The 23,079-nt window shown below is 41.4% G+C and overlaps 1 protein-coding gene and 1 long non-coding RNA gene across 2 annotated transcripts in view; one reads left to right on the top strand and one right to left on the bottom strand.

The window, feature by feature from the left end:
• LOC133243936 (ATP-binding cassette sub-family C member 4-like) overlaps positions 1 to 23,079 on the top strand; it is a 590,639-nt gene that overhangs the window by 464,490 nt on the left and 103,070 nt on the right. The window lies entirely within an intron of this gene.
• Positions 15,095 to 21,510, bottom strand: LOC133243940 (uncharacterized). Its single transcript, XR_009735224.1, has 3 exons — positions 21,151 to 21,510; positions 16,029 to 16,176; positions 15,095 to 15,591 (listed from the first exon to the last, which is right to left on the bottom strand). It is a non-coding gene; the product is annotated as an uncharacterized LOC133243940 (long non-coding RNA).

Below are 23,079 nucleotides of genomic sequence, written 5' to 3'. Positions count from 1 at the left end.
ACCCAGGAATCTTTTATTTTCTTCAATAATCATAATTTAAGACCAGATAACTTTTCTTGATTAGTATTTCAGTTGGTTTAATATTATTGAGGCTTCCCTGGTGGCTCAGATGGTAAAGAATCTGCCTGCAATGTCAGTCCCTGCTGCTGCTGCTAAGTTGCTTCAGTCATGTCTGACTCTGTGCGACCCCATAGACGGCAGCCCACCAGGCTCCCGCGTCCCTGGGATTCTCCAGGCAAGAACACTGGAGTGGGTTGCCATTTCCTTCTCCAATGCATGAAAGTGAAAAGTGAAAGTGAAGTTGCTCAGTCGTTTCTGACTCTTAGTGACCCCGTGGTTTGCAGCCTACCAGGCTCCTCCGTCCATGGGATTTTCCAGGCAAGAGTACTGGAGTGGGGTGCCATTGCCTTCTCTGGCTTCAATCCCTGGGTCAGGAAAATCCCTGGAGAAGGGAATGGCAACCAACTCCAGTATTATTGCCTGGAGAATCCCATGGACAGTGGAGCCTAGCAGGCTACAGTCCATGGTGTTGAAACGAGTCAGACACAACTGAGCAGCTAACAATATTATCAAATGTAAATTAATTCCTCTCAATTTTTTTTTTTAATTTTAGGACAAAACGGTGGAAAGGGGGACTTACTCTGAGTTCCTGGAATCTGGGGTAGATATTTTTTCCCTTTTTGAGAAGGGAAATAAGCAGCCTGCATCATCTCCAGTTCTAGGAACTCCTACTCTGATCTCCGAGTCTTTGGTTCGGTCTCCATCGTCTCCCAGACCCTCCTTAAAAGATGCAGCTCCAGAAGACAAAGATGTGAGTTTCTATCCTGCAGGATGCCTGAGTCTGTCTGCTCTTGGTGGCCTCATGGACCATCAGTCTGCTCTGCTCATGACATGTTTATTTGTCCCAAAGTAGATCCTAAGGTTCCCAAAGTCTTATTCCATGGAATGGATAGAAGAACATGAAAGGAGCAAGCCTGCTTGGAGTTCCCCTTTGGGTGTAGGTTAGAGAATCTTATGGGGACCAGGAGTGGGTGCACTGCTGTGAATTTCTGGGTGCTTGTGGCTCACACTGAAATAAGAACTCTTCAATTTACCATAGTTACATCCTACTTGCTCTGGTGGCCCCTGGGTTCCCTTATGCATCCAGAGGCTTAATGTGAAGACACCCTTAGATGAGGCCTCCTGTGATCACATTAAATCAGCTTCTTTTCCTATATGCTGGAATGTCTGGCACTGCAGGTGACTGATGGTAGTATTTTGCCCTATTGTCAGAGGTAACATGTGCAAAGGACCTGACACACAGTAGAAACTTTGGAGTTAGTTTCCATCTTCACCTTTCTTACCAGTCAAGACCAACAACCACATCTTATCCACCTTGAATCCCAGTGGCCAGCATAGAGCTGTGGACATCCTAGCCTCCTGTGACTATAATGCATTTTAAGTCCTCCAGACAGAAATGCAGAAATGCACTAGATCTTCTTTAATAACATACACAGATATTTCTCAATATCCGAACCCAGGAGCCTGGATAACTCTGATAAGCATTCAGATTAGTCATTTGGTGTCTAAGCTTAGGAATCACTCTCTGAAATTTAAGAACCGAATAGACTCAGATCAAGAGTCTCCCTGCTATCCAGATTCTCATGACTCTAACCCACTGTGTGAACTCAGTTTACTGCATTTGTCTAGTATTTTGAGCCCCAACTACATTTAAACTTTCTATCATTGAGTGATACAAGTCATCTAGAGAGATACATTAATTCCATATCATTTTACGTATTATTTTAGAACAAAATTCTGCATTTGTCCTTGAATCAGGTAGGCTGTACTTGTGCTGACAGTCATGACTGACTTTAAGCAAAGTCATCCGGCAGTGCATAACCTTGTGCAAATTATGTTTCCTTATTTCTAATAGATTCCTAGTAGTGGGATAGCTGGGTAAACACCTATGTGGTTTGGCCAGATATTCCCACACCCTTCTCCATGGGAGATGGACCATCTTGTACTCTTACCAGTGTATGAAATGTGTCTGTTTTCTACAGCTTTGCAGTGAGGCCATTGTTGAACTCTTGAAATTTGGAGTTCATCATTTAAAATTTCATCTCTCACTGCCATTTTCCCCTTCCAGACTGAGAATATACAGGTTACACTACCTCTAGAGGACTATTTGGAAGGAAAAGTTGGTTTTAAGACCTATAAGAATTACTTCACAGCTGGTGCTGGCTGGCCCCTCATCACCTTCCTTATTCTAGTAAACATTGCAGCTCAGGTACGTAAGGGCGTTTATTTTGGTTTGTGCACTCAGATTGATAGTTACATCCTATTTATACTGTATTTATTTTATAATTATTTTTAGATGTGTGTATTAAGAGATTTATTTTGAAAAACCAGCTGAGGCTGTGCATTCTAGCTGGGTGAATCTGAAATCAGGAAGGCAGGTCTGCAGGCTAGAAGCTCAGGCAGGCGCTGACCCTGCTGACTTGAGGCAGAATTTCTTCCTCCCCCTGGAAGCCTCAGGTATTGCTCTTCAGGCCTCTGTCTGACTGAACAAGGCTGCCACAAAAGTTATTACTCCATCTTTCAGTCTACTTGGATTTGTATTGAAATACATTAATGAAGAGCTGACTCATTTGAAAAGACCCTGATGTTGGGAAAGATTGAGGGCAGGAGGAGAAGGGGACAACAGAGGATGAGACAATTAGATGGCCTTACCGACTCAATGGACATGAGTTTGGGTCAACTCCTGGAGTTGGTGATGGATAAGGAGGCCTGGCATGCTGCGGTTCATGGGGTTGCAAAGAGTCAGACATGACTGAGTGACTGAACTGACTGACATTACATGTGGGGAGCAGTGTCTTCTGGGGAAAAGGGGATCTGTTTTAAAGATATTAAAATGTATCATGCCCTCCCCTGACCTATGGTCATCTGGGGTGTGGGGCTTGGTGCAGACCTGAGCCGGAAGGACCGTCTCTGTGTTCTGGAGCCTTTCTATCCCCCATGCTAGTGAGCGGGGTGTGAGGGCTCAGTAATGTCAGTGTGTGAATGATTGCTGTTTCCTGTTCCAGGTTGCCTACATCCTGCAGGACTGGTGGCTTGCATTCTGGTGAGTGATTCCTGGTCTGACCCAAAGTGCTGAGAAATTGGGCCGGGGTGGGGCTTGTTTAACCTCCACTTACGACCATCCAGTAATTTCCTCGAAGAAAAAGTAAACTTCTTGTGGGTGGAGTGTGATCACTTCCTGGTCTCTCCCCATGTTCCTCTCTTTAAGAGCTTCTTCACAGACAGTTTGTTTTCTTTTTTGTTTTTGAACTTTTTGTTTTGTATTGGAGTATAGCCAGTCAACAATGTTGTGATAGTTTCAGGTGAACAGTGAAGGTACTCAGCCATATGTATGCACGTATCCATTCTACCCCAAGTCCCCCTCCTATCCAGGCTGCCACAAAACACTGAGAGAGTTCCATGTGCTATGCAATAAATTCTTGTTGGTTATCTATTTTAAATATAGTGTGTGCATGGCCATCACAAACTCCCTAACTATCCCTTCCCCTCCAGCAACCATAAGTTCATTTTCTAAGTCTCTCTTCACAGACAGTTTTGAGAACTGAAAATCATCATTCAGATTTTTAAAAGGGAGACACACAGAGGGTCTTGTGAGCTGGGAAACACTTTCCAGCATGAAATGTGTTTCTCAAATTGAGGTAATTTTTTTTTTTTTTTACATTTGTGTAAATTCTATGTTTATGTATAGTGTAATATTTTTTCTTCCCTGTTCCATAGGGCGAATGTACAAATTAACCTGTATTCTGGGGCATTAGTAAAAGAAGATGTAAATATGATGATCATTCTGAACTGGTGCTTAAGAGTTTATTCAGGTAAAGTTGACTCATCTGCTCTATTATATCAGAGTTTAAGGTACTTACAATGAGTCTGTGAACAATGAGGGCTTCCAGAGTAATTCAGTAATGTCTTAACAGATTAACTGTCTGAGTTGCATTTACTCTGAGAATTGATTAGAATAATTATTTTAAAGATCTACTAGAAGAAAAGGGGTTGAATGAAGACTCTTAATTTACTCTGCACTGGATGTTGGTAGTTAAACCAGGATTGCACATTCAGCAAGTCAGCCACTGGAAATATGTGGCAATTGTTTATTCTAATAGGTTGTTTTAGCTAATTCTGATATTGTTATATGGATGGGCAAGGGGATTAGAAATGGATCCTCACCCTGTGGTTCAGGTTGTTCCAATTCTGTCCAAATAAGCCTTGGCTTTTATTGATCTTAGATGAAAACCTCTGGCAGCATGGGCCCCAAATAAAAGCATTATTGCCTCCCAGGTATGAATACTTCCCTTCACCACACTGCTAATCACTAATTACTTGAGAAGCTAAACAGGGGGAATCCAGTGTCTGGGATTAGATTCCCTCTCTTTCTTACCTTGAGATTAGTATTATGTCCTTCTCAACTGTGTGATTATTTTAACAATTGGCTTTCCAGACTAATATTAACATGACTCTCTCTATTCACAAGAATGTTTAGAATATATATAGCATTAAATACTATTTAATGCATATGTTCACCTAAAATTTTAAATATATTCTTTATCCATTCATCTGTTGATGGATATTTAGATTGCTTCCATGTCCGGATATCGTAAATAGTGTGGCTATGAACATTGGGTTCATGTGTCTTGTTGAATTATGGTTTTCTCAGGGTACCTGCATAATAGGATTGCTGGGTCATCAGTTCAGTTCAGTTGCTTAGTTGTGTCTGACTCTTTGCAACCCCATGGATTGCAGCATCCCAGCCCTCCTTGTCCATTACCAACTCTAGGGGTTTACCCAAAATCATGTCCATTGAGTCCGTGTTACCATCCAACCATCTCATCTTCCACTGGCATCCCCTTCTCCTCCCACCTTCAATCTTTCCCAGCATCAGGGTCTTTTCAAATGGGTCAGTACTTTGCATAAGATGGCCAAAGTACTGGAGTTTCAGCTTCAACATCAGTCCTTCCAATGAACACTCAGGAGTGATCTCCTTTAGGATGGACTGGTTGGATCTCCTTGCAGTCCAAGAGACTCTCAAGAGTCTTCTCCAACACCACAGTTCAAAAGCATCAATTCTTCAGTGTTCAGCTTTCTTTATATTCAAACTCCCACATCCACACATGACTAATGGAAAAACCATAGCCTTAACTAGATGGACCTTTGTTGACAAAGTAATGTCTCTGCTTTTTAATATGCTGTCTAGGTTAGTCATAATGTTCCTTCCAAGGAGTAAGTGTCTTTTAATTTCATGGCTGCAGTCACCATCTGCAGTGATTTTGGAGCCCAGAAAAATAAAGTCTGATACTGCTTCCACTGTTTCCCCATCTATTTGCTATGAAGTGATGGGTCTGGATGCCATGATCTTAGTTTTCTCAATGTTGAGTTTTAAGCCAACTTTTTCGCTCTTCTCTTTCACTTTCATCAAGAGGCTCTTTATTTCTTCTTCACTTTCTGCCATAAGGGTGGTGTCATCTGCATATCTCAGGTTTTTTATATCTTCTCCCAGCAATCTTGATTCTAGTTTGTGCTTCCTCCAGCTCAGCGTTTCTCATGACGTACTCTGCATATAAGTTAAATAAGCAGGGTGACAATATACAGCCTCGACAAACTCCTTTTCCTATTTGGAACCAGTCTGTTGTTCCATGTCCAATTCTAACAGTTGCTTCCTGACCTATATACAGATTTCTCAAGAGGCAGATCAGGTGGTCTGGTATTCGCATCTCTTTCCAAATTTTCCAGTTTGTTTTGATCCACACTGTCAAAGGCTTTGGCATAGTCAATTAAGCAGAAATAGATGTTTTTATGGAACAATCATGCTTTTTTGATGATCCAGTGGATGTTGGCAATTTGATCTCTGGCTCCTCTACCTTTTCTAAAACCAGCTTGAACATCTGGAGGTTCACAGTTCACATATTGTTGAATCCTGGCTTAGAGAATTTTGAGCATTACTTTACTAGAGTGTGAGATGAGTGCAATTGTGTGGTAGTTTGAGCATTCTTTGGCATTGCCTTTCTTTGGGATTGGAATGAAAACTGACCTTTTCCAGTCCTGTGGCCACTGCTGAGTTTTCCAAATTTGCATATTTGGAGTGCATATTTGCTGCATATTGAGTGCAGCACTTTCACAGCATCATCTTTCAGGATTTGAAATAGCTCAACTGGAATTCCATCACCTCCACTAGCTTTGTTCGTAGTGATGCTTTCTAAGGCCCACTGGAGTTCACATTCCAGGATGTTTGCCTCTACGTGAGTGATCACACCATCGGGATCATCTGGGTTGTGAAGATCTTTTTGTACAGTTCTTCTGTGTGTTCTTGCCACCTCTTCTTAATATCTTCTGCTTCTGTTAGGTCCATACCATTTCTGTCCTTTTTTGAGCCCATCTTTGCATGAAATGTTCCCTTGGTATCTCTAATTTTCTTGAAGAGATCTCTAGTCTTTCCCATTCTGTTGTTTTCCTCTATTTCTTTGATCACTGAGGAAAGCTTTTTATCTATCCTTGCTATTCTTTGGAACTCTGCATTCAGATGCTTATATCTTTCCTTTTCTCCTTTGTTTTTCGTTTCTCTTCTTTGCACAGCTATTTGTAAGGCCTCCTCAGACAGCCATTTTGCTTTTCTGCATTTCTTTTCCATGGGGATGGTCTTGCTCCCTGTCTCCTGTACAATGTCACGAACCTCCATCCAGAGTTCATCAGGCACTCTGTCTATCAAATCTAATCGCTTAAATCTATTTCCCACTTCTGCTGTATAATCATAAGGGATTTGATTTAGATCATACCTGAATGGTCTAGTGGTTTTTTCTACTTTCTTCAATTTAATTCTGAATTTGGCAATAAGGAGTTCATGATCTAAGCTACAGTCAGCTCCCGGCCTTGTTTTTGCTGACTGTATCGAGCTTCTCCATCTTTGGATGCAAAGAATATAATCAATCTGATTTTGGAGTTGACCATCTGGTGATGTTTGCTATGACCAGTGCATTTTCTTGGCAAAACTCTATTAGTCTTTGCCCTGCTTCATTCTGTATTCCAAGGCCAAATTTGCCTGTTACCTCAGGTGTTTCTTGACTTCCTACTTTTGCATTCCAGTCCCCTATAATGAAAAGGACATCTTTTTTGGGTTTAGTTCTAAAAGGTCTTCATAGAACGGTCAATTTCAGCTTCTTCAGAGTTACTGGTTGGGTCATAGACTTGGATTACTGTGATATAGAATGGTTTGCCTTGGAAACGAACAAAGATCATTCTGTCGTTTTTGAGATTGCATCCAAGTACTGCCTTTCAGACTCTTTTGTTGACCATGATGGCTACTCCATTTCTGCTCAGGGATTCCTGCCCGCAGTAGTAGATATAATGGTCATCTGAGTAAAATTCACCCATTCCAGTCCATTTCAGTTCGCTGATTCCTAGAATGTTGATGTTCACTCTTGCCATCTCTTGTCTGACCACTTCCAATTTGCCTTGATTCATGGACCTGACATTCCAGGTTCCTATGCAATATTGCTCTTTACAGCATTGGACCTTGCTTCTATCACCAGTCACATCCACAGCTGGGTATTGTTTTTGCTTTGGCTCCATCACTTCATTCTTTCTGGAGTTATTTCTCCACTGATTTCCAGTAGCATATTGGGCACCTACTGTCCTGGGGAGTTCCTCTTTCAGTATCCTATCATTTTGCCTTTTCATACTGTTCATGGGGTTCTCAAGGCAAGAATACTGAAGTGGTTTGCTATTCCCTTCTCCAGTGGACCACATTCTGTGGGAAATAGATGTGGAAACAGTGGAAACAGTGTCAGACTTTATTTTTGGGGGCTCCAAAATCACTGCAGATGGTGACTGCTGCCATGAAATTAAAAGACGCTTACTCCTTGGAAGAAAAGTTATGACCAACCTAGATAGCATATTGAAAAGCAGAGACATTACTTTGTCAACAAAGGTCCGTCTAGCCAAGGCTGTGGTTTTTCCAGTGGTCATGTATGGATGTGAGGGTTGGACTGTGAAGAAGGCTGAGTGCTGAAAAATTGATGCTTTTTTAAAAATTATTTTCAATAAGTTATTTTTTTAATATAAATTTATTTATTATAATTGGAGGTTAATTACATTACAATATTGTATTGATTTTGCCATATATCAACATGAATTGATGCTTTTGAACTGTGGTGTTGGAGAAGACTCTTGAGAGTCCCTTAGACTGTAAGGAGATCCAACCAGTCCATTCTGGAGGAGATCAGCCCTGGGATTTCTTTGGAAGGAATGATGCTAAAGCTGAAACTCCAGTACTTTGGCCACCTCATGCAAAGAGTTGAGTCACTGGAAAAGACTCTGATGCTGGGAGGGATTGGGGGCAGGAGGAGAAGGGGATGACAGAGGATGAGATGGCTGGATGGCATCACTGACCCGATGGATGTGAGTCTGAGTGAACTCCGGGAGTTGGTGATGGACAGGGAGGCCTGGTGTGCTGCGATTCACGGGGTCACAAAGAGTTGGATACGACTGAGCGACTGAACTGAAGTGAACTGAATCTGGTGATGTCCATGTGTAGAGTCTTCTCTTGTGTTGTTGGAAGAGGGTTTTGCTATGATCAATGAATTCTCTTGGGAAAACTCTATGAACCTTTGCCCTGCTTTATTCTGTACTCCAACGCCAAATTTGCCTGTTACTCCAGGTGTTTCTTGACCCTTACTTTTGCATTCCAGTCCCCTATAATGAAAAGGACATCTTTTTTGGGTCCTTTTCTAAAAGGACCTTAGTTCTAAAAGGTCTTGTAGGTCTTCATTGAACCATTCAACTTCAGCTTCTTCGGCATTACTGGTTGGGGCATAGACTTGTATTACCATGATATTGAGTGGTTTGCCTTGGAAATGAACAGAGATCTTTCTGTCGTTGTTGAGATTGTATCCAAGTACTGCATTTTGGACTCTTTTGTTGACTCTGATGGCTACTCCATTTCTTCTAAGGAATTCTTGCCCTCAGTAGTTGATATGATGGTCATCTGAGTTAAATTCACCCATTCCTGTCCATTATAGTTCGCTGATTCCTAAAATGTCAATCTTCACTCTCTCCATCTCCTGTTTGACCATTTGCAATTTGCCTTGATTCATGGACCTAACATTCCAGGTTCCTATGCAAAATTGCTCTTTACAGCATTGGACCTTGCTTCCATCACCAGTCACATCCACAACTGTGTGCTGTTTTTTTCTTTGGTTCTGTCTCTTCATTCTTTCTGGAATTATTTCTCCACTGATCTTCAGTAGTAAGTTGGGCACCTACCGACCTGGGGAGTTCATCTCTCAGTGACCTATCCTTTTGCCTTGCTGGGTCATATAGTAGTTCTATTTTTATTTTTTTAAGGAACCTCCATACTGGAAAAGCAGACTACCTTACCTGCCTTCTGAAAAACCTGTATGCAGATCAAGAAATAATACTTAGAACCAGATATGGAACAATGGATTGCTTCCAAATAGGGAAAGGAATACATCAAGGCTGTATATTGTCATCTTGTTTATTTAATATATGCAGACTATATCATGTGAAATGCCAGCCTGGATGGCTCACAAGCTGGAATCATGTTTGCCCAGAAAAATAACACCTCAGATATGCAAATGACACCACCCTTATGGCAAAAAGCAAAGAGGAACTAAGAAGCCCCTTGATGAAGATGAAAAAGAAGAGTGATAAAGCTGGCTTAAAACTCAGCATTCAAAATATGAACATCATGGTATCTAGTCCCATCACTTCATGGCAATTAGATGAGGAAACAATGGAAATAGTGATAGACTTTATTTTCTTGTGTTCCAAAATCACTGCAGATGGTGACTGCGGCCACGAAATTAAAAGATGCTTGCCCCTTGGAAGAAAAGATATGACAAACCTAGACAGCACATTAAAATGCAGAGACATTACTTTGCTGACAAAGGTCTATATGGTCAAAGCTATGGTTTTCCCAGTAGTATGTACAGATGTGGGAGTTGGACCGTAAAGAAAGCTGACCACAGAAAAATGGATGCTTTTGAAGTGTTGTCCTGAATTAGACTCTTGAGAGTCCTTTGGACTGCAAGGAGACCAAACCAGTCAGCCCCAAAGGAAATGAACCCTAAATATTCATTGGCAGGAGAGATGCTGAAGCTGAAACTCCAATACTTTGGCCACCTCATACGAAGAGTGGACTCACTGAAAAAGACCCTGATGCTGGGAGGGATTGAGGGCAGGAGGAGAAGGGGACGACAGAGGATGAGATGGCTGGATGGCATCACTGACTCAATGGACATGAGTTTGAACAAACTCTGGGAGATAGTAAAGGATAGGGAAGCCTGACGTGCTGCTATTAACAGGGTCACAAAGAGTCAGACACAACTGAGTGACCGAACAAGAACAGTGCTCCATAGTGTCTGTATCAATTTACCTTCTCACCAACAATGCAAGAGGATTCCCACTTCTCCACACCCTCTCTCACCTTTATTGTTTTTATATTTTTTGATGAGGGCCATCCTGACTGGTTCAAGGTGATACCTTATTGTAGTTTTGATCTGCATGTCTCTAATAGTGATGTCGAGCATCTTTTTATGTGCCTCTTGGCCATCTGAGTGTCTTCTTTGGAGAAATGTCTCGTTAGGTCTCCTGCCCATTTTTTGCTTGGGTTGTTTGTCTTTTTGGATATTGAGCTGCATAAGCTGTTTGTATATTGTGGAGATTAATCCCTGGTCAGTTGCTTAGTTCACCCTTATTTTCTCCTATTCTAAGGGCTGTCTTTTCATTTCGTTCATGGTACATATATACACTGGAATATTACTTATCCATAGAAAGGAACAAATTTGGGTCATCTGTAGAGATGTGGATGGACCTAGAGTCTGTCATACAGAGTAAACTAAAAGTAAAGTAATTGCTCTTTTTATATAAGCCAAAAATATGCTTATATTAATGCATATATATGACATCTAAAAAGATGGCACAGACAAACCTATTTGCAGGGCCAGGAATAGAGTTGTAGATGTAGAGAATAGATGTGTGGACACAGAGGGTGGGGTGCGGAGGAGGGAAAGATGAATTGGGAGATTAGGATTGCCATATGTACACCAGCATGTGTGAGACAGATAGCCAGTGGGAAGCTGCTGTGTAGCACAGGGAGCTCAATTCAGTGCTCTGTGATGACCTAGAGGGGAGGCATACAGGGAAGGGAGGTCCAAGAGGGAGGGGATATATGTATACATATAGATGATTTACTTCATTGTACAGCAGAAACTAACACAACATTGTAAAGCAGCTCTACCCCAATAATTTTTTTTAATAAATAAAAACTTAAATAGTCTCACAGGAAATGCTTGTATAAAGTTTTTACAAAGAGCGAGTTATGTAAAAATGCACTCATTGAAATTTGGTGTTTATTTTGCTGATCACTTGCTAAGAAATTTGAATCCATTAGCTAACTAGCTTCTGAATTTGTGAATTATGGGGGCTTAAAGAGGAAGGAAGGGGTTCTGTTTCACATTCATTTTGGATGGTGGGTCAAGACAAATGCCTGTTGATGGAATTCAGGAATTTGAACAGCTTTCAGAATTTAAATAATACTGATGTATCAGCTGACTGGAAAAACAGTACTTGAGGAAATAATTATTATAGAAGTTATCCCCACTATATTTAGCACTGTGAGTTGAAGAGATGTTCAGAGGGCTATTTTAATTTTTATATGCATGGTAGTGCTCATTTTTATTATTGATTAAACAAATGTAAATGATTGTATTTATTTACAAGTGTTTTGAAAGTGAAAGTGTTAGTCACTCAGTCATGTCCAACTCTTTGGACAGGACTGTAGCCTGCAAGTCTCCTTTGTCCATGGACAAGAATACTAGAGACGGTAGCCATTCCCTTCTCCAGGGGATCTTGCCAACCTAAGGACTGAACCCAGGTCTCCCGCATTGCAGGCTGATGCTTTATTCTGAACTGAGCCCCCAAGCACTTAGTGAGAGATTAGGTACTTGTTTAGATTTACTATCTCATGTCAAAATATAATCTGTAGTTTCTTGCAATTCAGTTATTTAAAAGATTGTCCACTTGCAACTTAACATTGTCTTTTCATACTCTTTAAAGCTACTTGGGCATAGAAGTAGCTACTTTATTTTAAATATTTTAAATTTTTATTAATTTTTATTACAGTATAGTTGCTTTCCAATATTTTGTTAGTTTCTACTGTACATCAGAGTGAGCCAATTATATATAAATATCCTCTCTTTTTTGGATTTCCTTCCTATCTAGGTCACCAGAAAGCTTTGAGTAGAGCTCCTTGTGCTATACAGTAGGTTCTTAAGAAGCTACTTTACATGGAAATAAATTTCCTTGTAAATTACAAGGAAGTGGTAAATCATTTCTCTTGTTCCCTGCTAACTCACATGCTGGTACCAAAGCATACCTCAGTTTTAGCTTATGGAACATATTGTAAATTGTGAGATTTGAAATGCAGAGAAAGGAAGATCAACTACTTTTTATAATTATCTTTCTTGTGAGTTTTTATTAGAACTTGTAATTGACTTAGGAAAGCCTAGACTGAAACTGTAGTTTACACATGATTTTTTCCCTCTGTGTTGTTTCTTTTAGTGAGAGGAAAACAGTGATTTTTATATTTTTCTTTATAAATGTATTTTGTGAAAGCATTAAACTCGTACAGAATCTACTTTATATATATATATATATATATATATATATATATGTACTGCTGCTGCTGCTAAGTCAGTTCAGTCATGTCCAACTCTGTGCAACCCCATAGATGGCAGCCCACCAGGCTCCCCCGTCCCTGGGACTCTCCAGGCAAGAACACTGGAGTGGGTTGCCATTTCCTTCTCCAATGCATGGAAGTGAAAAGTGAAAGTGAAGTTGCTTAGTCGTGTCAGACCCTCAGTGACCCCATGGACTGCAGCCTTCCAGGCTCCGCCATCTATGGGATTTTCCAGGCAAGAGTACTGGAGTGGGGTGCCATTGCCTTCTCTGTATATATGTACATATATATGTTTTTTATTCTATATTCTGTATATGTAGATCTCTATACAATTTTTATTTAAAGAATAAAATACACAGTATCTTTACAAACTGCCTACCATGCTTTAGTGTCATTGAGGATAAGGCAGAAATCTTGTGCTGAGTGATGTTTTTTATTTCAGGGTTAACTGTGTCTACCATCCTTTTTGGCGTCACAAGGTCTCTGTTGATATTCTACATCCTTGTTAATTCTTCACAAACTTTGCACAACAAAATATTGGAGTCCATTTTGAGAGCTCCCGTATCGTTCTTCAATAGCAATCCAATAGGTAAGTCAGACACCAAATTTCTCAGTGAATATGTTTTATTAACACATTTAGTGCCTAATTACATTTTTGTATTTGAAAATGGAAGAGATGCTTGGAAGAAAATCACTGTGTGTGTTTATTCATTTTATACAAAAAGTTCACTGATAATTTTTCCTATCAGAGAAAATCTGAATATAGGAGCCTGTAACCTTTTATTCCAATTTATGTGTCTATAAAGATAAATGAATGTTTACTTTGCAGGATGGTTTAGGAGTCCATTTGTTGTGTGGAATATGAAACACCCAGCACAAGGTGCAAATGTGTTGACATGTTTTTGATAGCTGTTGAAACGTTGGCTGTGTTACATAGTGTTAAGCTAACTAGGTAGGACCTTCTTCCAGGAACATCTCTACAGAAGACAGGCTGTGTGTTTCTTTCTTTCATTGCCCATCCATATCTGGGACCACAGAGCTCTGGCATGTGCTCATGTTTTGAGTTTTATCTAAATGGTAATGGAAACTTAATTAAAATACAGTATCAGTGAAATGTATACAACCTCTTCAATAAAATCTGCCCTCTAGTTTTACAATGGACTTTTAATTACATTTAAGAGGTTGTGGTACATAGCAGGTGGATCTTCAGTAATAGTAAGAGTGTCCCCAAAGGTTTCCCAGTGGCTGCTTCCTCCATCCTGAGGCCTTTGACCTGTCTTGCTTTGGAAGATAGCCTCCTGACCTGGGTTCCTGTGAAGAGTTAGTGCATCAGCGCACATGCCCATTCTGTTCAGTTGGTTAGACTTGTGCTGAGGCCCAGGGTGGCTCTGTTTTTGCAGGTGATGATTGACAGGACCTGTCGAGTCAGGGATGTGACTGAAGGGAGGACAGGAGTAGCCTTGGCCTGGCCATCAATTAGCTGTGTGATCAAGGCCAAAGTAGGTAAATTAGGTAGATACTACTGGGCAGGCAAATCTCAAGGCAGGATATTGTCATGGTTATAAGTATGGACTCTAGAACCAACTTCCTGGGTTTAGTCCTGGTGCTAGTTACTAATAGTAATAGCCAGTCATAGTTGTGTTAATACTTATGTGCTAGTTATTTAATTTCTCTGTGTCTTGATTTTCTTACCTGTAAAATGAGAATACTATTCACACACTTAGCAATATCTTGATGTTGTGGGCATTAAGCAGGTTAATGCATTATCACACAGCACATGGTCAGTGCCTAATGAACCTTAGTGTGGATGACCACATGGTGTCTGGGAACTTTCTCAATGGGAATAACCACTGCCCTTCCTGTTTCACAAGACTGTTGCAAGGATTAAATAAGACTGTTTAGGGCAGCACCTTGTGCAGATTTATTCAACACATGTTGTTTAGTGCAGGCACAGCGTGGAGCACAGGATGGCAAACTGCAAAGGCTCACACAATCTCATCTTATTATGAAGCTGGAGTGAGGAAGTGATTAGAAGAGTCTGTGCTATTATGGCTGTGATTTGCTCTACTTTACCTGTTAATGTGAAAACTATAGTAGTAAATTTGGGAGCATAAAGTGAGACTGAATTTCTGTTAAGACAGCCTCTGAGCTTGTGACCACAGTTGACCAGGCTGTTTATGACCTGTAGGCCTCTCCAGATGCTGATTTATTTATTATTCAAGGATTTGGAGCCATGTTTAAATGTTCAAGGTCACTAACCCTGGAGCAGTGGGCATACCAGTGTATCTTTCCTCTCCCTTCTGTATCTATTATCAGAACTTCATTCCTTCAAGAAAATAGAAGCCCAAATAAGTACTGCAAAGATAGGTCCAAAGGTTTAGGGGCATCAATTATTTGCTCTTTTAGTGGTATATTAAATTGAATTCTTCCCTGTCTTTAATCTCAAAAGTAGAATTTGTAATAGATAATTTATGGTGGACTTTGTTTCTGATATGTGAAGTCATGAAGAGAGAACCACATATAGCAGTGTTACTGTTACTGAGTTCAAGCTCACTCTCCTCACCTCACAGAAGACCAGTAAGACTCACAGAGGAGGTATTGAGGCAAGGAATAGCAACTTTATTTGGAATGTTGGCAGACTGAGAAGAAGGCAGACTAATGTCTCAAAATAACTATATTATTGGTGTCTGGGTGCCATTTTTTTTTGTTGTTGAAAAAAGAAGGAAAGGAGGTGAGGAAGTAAAGTCAAAAGGCCATTAATCTTACAAAACAGGAGGGTATTTATTAATGTCTTCTTTTCTGCAGACCATCCACAGGTGCTGAGGGTCAGAAAGTCTCCCTGTAAGCTGAAAAAAACCCACTTTAGTTTAACATTCAGGCAGAGGGGCAGGGTTCCCTGACAAAAACAATGAATAGCAAAGGCTAAAGTCAAAGAAATAGATCCAACGTGGAGTCAAAATTGGTTCTTCCCTATAACAGTTCTTTTGATGGGCACCTCTGCTATCTGAAGCCAGTATCCTGTGCTTTCTCATCCTGAGTCTCCTCAGGGTGCCACTCTTGCAGGAGTGGCTGCAGGGTCCTGATGGCTGCAGCATCCTTTGTTTACTGATATGGTGGATGGCATTTTTAGTTCATACCAAGTATTTACTAGAAATTAGTTCTCATCATCTAATCCTATAGCCTTCAGTATAGACTGTTGTTGTGGATTCTGAGAAGGGAAATAAAATCAATGATAAGTTACCCTTAGTCATTTAGTAATATTTGTGTTTTCCTGCCTACATACCTCTGATCTTCGTAGATGCTTCTTCATAAGTCTGTGCTAGTCACACTTGGTACATGTCTGAAAATAATGACTTATCCCAGTAGTAAACTCATAACTTGGAAATGGTTAGAATCCACAGTTTCCCAAAATGTGAGGTGCTGTGAACAATCTGGATGGAAAAAAGTACAGAGGGGTTATAATTATGTTTATTTAAAGAATATCATACTGGATGCTTGGGGCTAGTGCACTGGGACAACCCAGAGGGATGGTATGGGGAGGGAGGAGGGAGGAGGGTTCAGGATGGGGAACACATGTATACCTGTGGCAGATTCATTTTGATATTTGGCAAAACTAATACAATTATATAAAGTTTAAAAATAAAATAAAATTAAAAAAAATAAAGAATATCACTTGACAAAATTAATCTTGATAACGAAAGCAAAATTAATGTAACACTTAGGATTAACTTAGATATTTTGCAACTGTTTATGTACCGGTTTAGCACTTGGAATGAGTCTTAGATGGGATGGATCTAAAAGGAGGGAGCATTCTAAATCCACCAACCCTTCTTGATACAATGACAGTATTCCCCCATTCTTTTAAAAATCTGGACTCTATTTCAACTGCCCAGACACTGCCATTTGGTGATATTTTTATTTCTCTCTAGGTATCATCCTATTGTCTCTTTCATTTTACCACTGACATCAGCTTTTTTCATTTGAATTTGTAATATATTTTGTTGTTTAATTGCTAAATTATGTCCAACTCTTTTGTGGTCCCATGGACTGTAGCCCGCCAGACTCCTCTGTCCATGGAATTTTCCAGTCAAGAATACTGGAGTGAATGCCACTTCCTTCTCCAGGGGATCATCCCCACCCAGGGATTAAGCCTGTGTCTCTTGTGTCTCCTGCATTGGCAGGTCGATTTTTTACCACTGAGCAATGATGGGAAGGCCAATATATCAAATATTTAATATATATACTTCTTTTAGATTTATTTATTTATTTTTAGTTGCATTGGGTCCTTGTTGCTGTGCTTGGGTTTTCTCCAGTTATGACAAGCAGGGGCTCCCCTTCATTGCAGAGCTTGGGCTTCTCATGTGGTGGCCTCTCTTCTTGAGGAGCTCAGGCTCTAGGTGCAGGGGCTTCAGTAGTTGTGGAACATAGGCTTAGTTACTCTGTGGCATGTGGGATCTTCCCGGACCAGGGATCGAACTTGTGTCCCCTGCACTAGGGACACTGTACCACAGGGAAGTTCCTAAATATATACACTTCAAAAGTATGTTTTGATTTGTTTATAAATTGTTTCTTTGAAAGCTTCTATCAGGGAAAAAAATGAGTAATATCTTTTTTTATTAATTAATTAATTTATTTTACTTTACAATATTGTATTGGTTTTGCCATACATTGACTTGAATCCACCATAAGTGTACATGTGTTCCCCATTCTGAACCCCCCACCCACCTCCCTCTCCATCACATCCCTCTGGATCCTCCCAGTGCACCAGCCCAGAACACCCTGTATCATGCATAAACCTGGACTGGGGATTTGTTCGACATATGATATTTTACATGTTTCAATGCCATTCTTCCTTATCATCCTGCCCTCGCCCTCTCCCACAGAATCCAAAAGACTGTTCAATACATCTGTGTCTCTTTTGCTATCTTGCATACAGGGTTATTACCTTCTTTCTAAATTCCATATATATGCCTTCAGTTCAGTTCAGTTCAGTCGTTCAGTTGTGTCCGACTCTTTGTGACCCCAAGCATGCCAGGCCTCCCTGTCCATCACCAACTCCCGGAGTTCACTCAAACTCATGTCCATCAAGTAGGTGATGCCATCCAGAAATCTCATCCTCTGTCATCCCCTTCTCCTGCTCCTAGTCCCTCCCAGCAACAGAGTCTTTTCCAATGAGTCAACTGTTTGCATGAGGTGGCCAAAGTACTGGAGTTTCAGCTTTAGCATCAGTCCTTCCAATGAAAACCCAGGACTGATCTCCTTTAGGATGGACTGTTTGTATCTCCTTGCAGTGCAAGGGACTCTCAAGAGTCTTCTCCAACACCACAGTTCAAAAGCATCAATTCTTCGGTGCTCAGCTTTCTTCACAGTCCAACTCTCACATTCATACATGACCACTGGAAAAACCATAGCCTTGACCAGACGGACCTTTGTTGGCAAAGGCAAATGTCTCTGCTTTTCAATATGCTATCTAGGTTAGTCATAACTTTCCTTCCAAGGAGTAAGCGTCTTAATTTCATGGCTGCAATCACCATCTGCACTGATTTTGGAGCCCCCAAAAATAAAGTTTGACACTGTTTAGTATACTGTATTGGTGTTTTTCTTAAATGAGTAATATCTTTTATCCTATTCTTATAGGAAGAATTTTAAATCATTTCTCCAAAGACATTGGGCATATGGATGACTTGCTGCCTTTGATATTTCAAGATTTCATCCAGGTAATGTACCAGTCCTGTCAGAGTTCTCCCAGGGAGTAGCAGAGTGCCTGTTCCTCAAGGCCTTTTCACAGGGACTTAGGGTGGGCCTTTCAGCCTGGCGATGTATTATTACCTTCAGCAAAGGTCGTGTTTTGTAAGAGAAAGGTGCGGCTGTGATTGGGAGGCTGAGTTAACATGAGTGGCTCCACAGTCACGTCAAGGTTGGTCTGAAGCAGCGACAGGTTGGGTAAGTGGTTCTCCCTCTACGTTCCAGGTGTCTGGCTAGGATTCCCTTTACTGTGAGCACGTTTCATAACAGAAACAGTCACCTCTCATGGAAAGATAGACTAGATGAGCTAAATTATGTATCGTATTACCACAGAAGCCAAGTATTTATTGCACCATTTTTTTTGATAGGGTCAGATGTGATAACTTAGAAAAGATTAGTAATAATAAGGTGAAAATAATACTTGATCAAGGACAATAAAGGGCAGTTATTGATACAAAGAGTTTAATCCAGTAATTTGATTGCAGGATCAATGTTATCTCAGAAAATGTCTTCTTTGTTTTTGCAGGCAGTTTTTCTTTTCACATGTTGAAGTCTCTGTTTTAATGTATCTTAAAAAGAGAGAAAAAAAGGCAGAAATACCCACGGAAATGCTTCTATCCGGGCTTTGTTTTGTCTGTGAACTTGAGGTTCTAAGGAATGATGCTGGGTCATCTCAGCTCTTGTTTTCTCATTCAGTATCATTGCTCACCTGGGGTGTTTTCTCTGTTATTCCTGTCTGCTTTTCAGTGATTCAAGCTATGTGACTTTCTAAGTGTTTATTTTGTAAATGAAATGCATTTATCAAAACCTGCACACTAATATCTGAATGCAAACAGCACAGCCTGTGGGCAAAGGCTTCCACTATTTACCAATGAGAAGTAAGCTGAGACTCAGAGGCAGAGGACTTTTACTGCAAAGTTATATGTGCTTTTTTGTTCTTTTCTTTTCTGGAAACTTATTTTATAAAGGTGTCCTCTTGGGTTTAGCTACATTACTTATCCCCAGAAGCAGTCTTTCAGTAAAGCAGTATCACATCTTGACAGTGACTGTTAATTACTTTGAAAAGATTTTGTGAAAGGTTCTGTTCCTTTGCTACTATAAACTAGGTCAAGGTTGGCTTTCCAAAGCTGGCTGGCTTGCTGTGTGCTTGGCATATGGTTAATTGCCCTTTATAATCAGAATCCATCACATATTTTTGCATGACCTAAAGAGGGATAGCGGAGAAGGCAATGGCACCCCACTCCAGTACTCTTGCTTGGAAAATCCCATGGGCAGAGGAGCCTGGTAGGCTGCAGTCCATGGGGTCGTGAAGAGTTGGACATGACTGAGCAACTTCACTTTCACTTTTCACTTTCATGCATTGGAGAAGGAAATGGCAACCTACTCCAGTGTTCTTGCCTGGAGAATCCCAGGGACGGGGAGCCTGGTGGGCTGCCGTCTATGGGGTTGCACAGAGTCGGACATGACTGAAGTGACTTAGCAGCAGCAGCAGCAGCAAAGAGGGATAGGAACAGATGCTATCTGATTTCAGGATAAACATTCTTAGTCATGTGAGGAGAGAAAATTTCAGTCTCAGTGATTTTTAATCCCAGCTTTTCCACTTGTAGTTCAATTATCTTGAAGTCCAGGTCCTCCAGGTGGAGGCGTCCTAAAGGTCATTGAAAGTTAGAGTCTGGTATTTGAGGGAGAGACCTGGAATGGCACCAGTGTATTCTTCACTGAGAAGGTAGTAGTTAAATCTGTGAAGATGGATAAGATTGCCCAGGGAGAGTGAGGCATGTTTAGGGACCAAGATCAGAACCTTTTGGAAGCCTTGATATTTAGAGAGAAAGCTGAGAGAGGAGGCAAGCAGAGGAGACACACAGTGAACAGCAAGGAACGAGAGGAGGAGACAAGGTGCAGACATGAGAAAGGACAGGTCTGCTCAATGCAAAGGAGAAGGTGAGCCCACGGAGAGTTGTTGGTTGATTTGGAATCAGGAGGTGTCGGTGACCCAAGAAGCAGGTTCCAGATGTGAGGAGGCCAGAGTGCAAAGGGCTGCAAATCCAGGAGGTGTGGAGGGAGTTGAAGTGAAGACAGGCTATTCCTGGAAGGGGTTTGAATGAAGCAGGAGAGAGGCCCATCTGGAATGTAGGGTCTGAGGAGGTGTTGCTGGCTGTTTGGGTTTGTAATTTGAGTTGGGGGTATGTGTGAGGTGGTGGGTTGTATTCTCTCTCTCTCTCTCTTTCCGTTCAACAAATAGGGATTAAAGTTAAGACCCTGAGGTACAGGGGTGAGTCAGGCACAAAGCCCTCTTCCAGGACCCTGAGGGGAGGGAAAACAAAATGAAAGTCACTCAGTCATGTCCAACTCTTTGTGACCCCATGAACTATACAGTCCTTGGAATTCTCCAGGGCAGAATACTGGAGTGGGCAGCCTATCCCTTCTCCAAGCGATCTTCCCAAACCAGGGATTGAACCCAGATCTCTTGCATTGTAGGTGGATTCTTTACCAGCTGAGCTACAAGGAAAGCCCAAGAATACTGAAGTGGATAGTTTATCCCTTCTCCAGGGGATCTTCCCTACCCAGGAATCAAACTGGGGTCTCCTGCATTGCAGGCAGATTCTTTACCAACTGAGCTATCAGGGAAACCCAGGGAAAGGAACCACATAGAAACTCACCTCTTGCTGCCTTTGGAATCTGAATTGTGCAAGTACCTTGGAGGAAGTCCTGAAAGGCAAACTGCATGTGGGAGCTGGAGCAGTTAGGGAGTCTGGTCCAGGAAGTGGGTGGAGTTGCTATGAAGTGACCTTTCATCCCAGAGGAAAGGAAAATGCTCCTGTGGGTAGTGGAACAGGAGGTGCTGCCAGAAGCTCAGTTCCTATGTGGGAAGCAGTCTTTTCTCTCTGTCACTATTGAGAGTGGGGTCAGGAAGGGGCTTGTTCAGCTTTGTTTCAAAGGATGCAGTTAGTGTCAAGTGGGTTGGAACTCATTCCTGATGATTCTGATCAGCCTTGGTATATTTTATAAACCTTGGAAAATACTTGATTAGTTTCATGTTTATTACATCTAAAGGGTTTATTCCATATACTCTTCCTTATCTAATTCCTTCTCATTCTCTTAAATGATCTCAGATAATTTGTTTAATATTTTGTAGTAGTGATAGCACGGAGAAGGCAATGGCACCCCACTCCAGTACTCTTGCCTGGCAAATCCCATGGACGGAGGAGCCTGGTAGGCTGCAGTCCATGGGGTCGCTGAGGGTTGAACATGACTGAGAGACTTCACTTTCACTTTTCACTTTCATGCATTGGAGAAGGAAATGGCAACCCACTCCAGTGTTCTTGTCTGGAGAATCCCAGGGATGGGGGAGCCTGGTGGGCTGCTGTCTATGGGGTCACACAGAGTCAGACACGACTGAAGTGACTTAGCAGCAGCAGCAGCAGCAGCAGTAGTGATAGCAAGTGTGAAAACCCTGGATTCTGACTTCTGACTAGTGCATCCACACTTCAGGACAGTCCATCCCCTCAAGTGATGTCATTCAGAGACGACATCCCAAAAGAGGGGTGATCACAAGTTTGTACACCATTGTGTACCCTGACTCTTATAACAACAGATGTCTTGCCTGTTCAGTCACATTATAGTTATTGACAAAGGGAGCTGTTCACAATTCCAAAGGAAGAAGAAAGGTAGCATTAAAAAAAAAAAAAAATCCAATTTGTATAGTGTTCTTGGTGGCTCAGATGGTAAAGAATCCACCTGCAATGCGGGAGACCTGGATTTGATCCCTGGGTTGGGAAGATCCTCTGAAGGAGGGCATGGCAACCCACTCCAGTACTCTTGCCTGGAGAATCCCGATGGACAGAGGAGCCTGGTGGGCTGCAGTCGTTTGGGTTGCAAAGAGTCAGACATGATTGAACTATTAAGCACAGCACCTGATAATCATTTATAATGTCAACAGCTTCAAAGTGCCCTGGAGTGAGGAGGCCTACAGTCTCCCTTTTGAAGTTTGAGTCCCGGATCACCCTCTTAGCATCTCTGCTGCACAAAAACAACACGTCCTCTCTGTAAAACAGGGAAAATAATACCAACTTTATAAGGTTTATTGGGAAGACAAAATGAAGTTGTTTTAATAAAATTCTTAGCCCAAAAGCAAAGTGCATCTTGAGCACTAAATCAGATCAATTTAGTTCAGTCGCTCTGTCATGTCCAACTCTTTGCAACCCCATGAACTGCAGCATGCCAGGCTTCCCTGTCCATCATCAACCCCCAGAGCTTGCTGAAACTTATGTCCATCGAGTCAGTGATGCCATCCAACCATCTCATCCTCTGTAGTCCCCTTCTCTTCGTGCCTTCAATCTTTCCCAGCATCAGGGTCTTTTCTAATGAGTCAGTTCTTCACATCAGGTGGCCAAAGAATTGGAGTTTCAGCTTCAGCATTAGTCCTTCCAATGAATATTCAGGACTGATTTCCTTTAGGATGAACTGCTTGGATCTCTTTACTGTCCAAGGGACTCTCAAGAGTCTTCTCCAACACCGCAGTTCAAAAGCATCAATTCTCCAGGCACTCAACTTTATTTATAGTCCAACTCTCACATTCACACATGACT

Source organism: Bos javanicus, unplaced genomic scaffold (genome assembly GCF_032452875.1).
Source record: "Bos javanicus breed banteng unplaced genomic scaffold, ARS-OSU_banteng_1.0 tig00001600_1, whole genome shotgun sequence".
Taxonomy (NCBI): Eukaryota; Metazoa; Chordata; class Mammalia; order Artiodactyla; family Bovidae; genus Bos; species Bos javanicus.
Note: the sequence above shows the minus strand (reverse complement) of the source record. Positions and strands in the feature narration are given on the sequence as shown.